Source organism: Schistocerca gregaria, unplaced genomic scaffold (genome assembly GCF_023897955.1).
Source record: "Schistocerca gregaria isolate iqSchGreg1 unplaced genomic scaffold, iqSchGreg1.2 ptg000806l, whole genome shotgun sequence".
Classification (NCBI taxonomy): Eukaryota; Metazoa; Arthropoda; class Insecta; order Orthoptera; family Acrididae; genus Schistocerca; species Schistocerca gregaria.
This window is the reverse complement of record NW_026062174.1, coordinates 112,501-115,000: the sequence shown is the minus strand read 5'-3', so window position 1 is coordinate 115,000 and position 2,500 is coordinate 112,501.

Sequence of the window (2,500 nt, the reverse complement as noted above, 5' to 3'; positions counted from 1 at the left end):
ACGGCTCACGCTGATTCCCGGCAGAGGGAGGAGGGGGGGGGGGGGGGCCAACATGCAATACTTTCGTCCGTACCTACTTACCACATGTCTGTACGGCGTACAACAGTGCAATCTCGCTGTAATGGGGAGACGAGACAAGTAGCATCGTGCACAACATATGGCCCTTATGATTCGCCATTGTAGGGCGCAGCCGGTGTACGGTCAAGCATGTGCCACATTATGTCACTCAGTACGTAACGACGGATGATCAGTGTGGGTTACGCGTACATCAGCGGACAGTCCACACAGGCCGTACCACAACGTACACTGACTGCATCGACAACCGAATGCAACTGAACAGCTGCAAGGCTCATTTCACAAACAAACGCCTGACCGACCAGCTTGGAAGGGCAGGAGGGGAGGGCGATATTCGTTCTGTAGCGGTACACCCTTCCAGTGGTTAGCGGGACTGTGTAGAAAGTACGCAACACTCGAAAGACCTTTATGTGAGGGTACGCACCATGGCATCAAGAAATACACATGACACCAGAGGATCCAAGCAGTGAACTATGTTCAGAGGGTTGCTGTTAGGCAAAGCTACATTCCTGTGACGTTACATGTGACAGTTAAGGTGCAGTGTAAGTTAGGTTAAGGTGCAGTGTAAGTTAGGTTAAGGTGCAGTGTAAGTTAGGTTAAGGTGCAGTGTAAGTTAGGTTAAGGTGCAGTGTAAGTTAGGTTAAGGTGCAGTGTAAGTTAGGTTAAGGTGCAGTGTAAGTTAGGTTAAGGTGCAGTGTAAGTTAGGTTAAGGTGCAGTGTAAGTTAGGTTAAGGTGCAGTGTAAGTTAGGTTAAGGTGCAGTGTAAGTTAGGTTAAGGTGCAGTGTAAGTTAGGTTAAGGTGCAGTGTAAGTTAGGTTAAGGTGCAGTGTAACTTAGGTTAAGGTGCAGTGTAACTTAGGTTAAGGTGCAGTGTAACTTAGGTTAAGGTGCAGTGTAACTTAGGTTAAGGTGCAGTGTAACTTAGGTTAAGGTGCAGTGTAACTTAGGTTAAGGTGCAGTGTAAGTTAGGTTAAGGTGCAGTGTAACTTAGGTTAAGGTGCAGTGTAACTTAGGTTAAGGTGCAGTGTAAGTTAGGTTAAGGTGCAGTGTAACTTAGGTTAAGGTGCAGTGTAAGTTAGGTTAAGGTGCAGCGTAACTTAGGTTAAGGTGCAGCGTAACTTAGGTTAAGGTGCAGCGTAACTTAGGTTAAGGTGCAGCGTAACTTAGGTTAAGGTGCAGCGTAACTTAGGTTAAGGTGCAGCGTAACTTAGGTTAAGGTGCAGCGTAACTTAGGTTAAGGTGCAGCGTAACTTAGGTTAAGGTGCAGCGTAACTTAGGTTAAGGTGCAGCGTGGGTTAGGTTAGGGGCCAACGTGGGTTAGGTTAGGGGCCAACGTGGGTTAGGTTAGGGGCCAACGTGGGTTAGGTTAGGGGCCAACGTGGGTTAGGTTAGGGGCCAACGTGGGTTAGGTTAGGGGCCAACGTGGGTTAGGTTAGGGGCCAACGTGGGTTAGGTTAGGGGCCAACGTGGGTTAGGTTAGGGGCCAACGTGGGTTAGGTTAGGGGCCAACGTGGGTTAGGTTAGGGGCCAACGTGGGTTAGGTTAAGGGCCAACGTGGGTTAGGTTAAGGGCCAACGTGGGTTAGGTTAAGGGCCAACGTGGGTTAGGTTAAGGGCCAACGTGGGTTAGGTTAAGGGCCAACGTGGGTTAGGTTAAGGGCCAACGTGGGTTAGGTTAAGGGCCAACGTGGGTTAGGTTAAGGGCCAACGTGGGTTAGGTTAAGGGCCAACGTGGGTTAGGTTAAGGGCCAACGTGGGTTAGGTTAAGGGCCAACGTGGGTTAGGTTAAGGGCCAACGTGGGTTAGGTTAAGGGCCAACGTGGGTTAGGTTAAGGGCCAACGTGGGTTAGGTTAAGGGCCAACGTGGGTTAGGTTGCCAGAGATGTGTCAAATCAGGATGTACGTTTGGCTGGTGTCAGGTGGTGGGTTGGTTCGATGCCTTTATAAGGGGTGTGGCCAAAGGGTATTTTATTACTTGTACCTTTTGTGTTGTGGCGTGGCGTTGCGTCCTGTGTTGATACTGGGTGGACCACTGTGGGTGTTGCTGGCTGATTTGAGCTGCGTTGTTTGCGGGTGATGTGAGACATTCTGTCTTATTAGTGGACGTGACGTTCCTCTTGTCGTTGTTTGGATAGTGTCCTGTGGCAGCGAGGATAAAATGGATGTTGTTGAACGATAGTGCTTTGGTGCTTTCGCTTTGTTACACACAGAGTGGACTGTGAGATAGGGTGACTGGGTCGAGTGCGGTTCACACTGTCCTCCCCAGTTTACAGTATGTATCATCTATGTATGTGGTCCTGCATCATTTACTAAGGAGGGACGTCAGACGACTGAAATATTAGTTATGTACTGATGTAAAGCAGAATGCTTACCTTCCACCAGTGGGCGAGTATCGACTCTGCCCCAGAGTTGCCACCGCAGGAAGA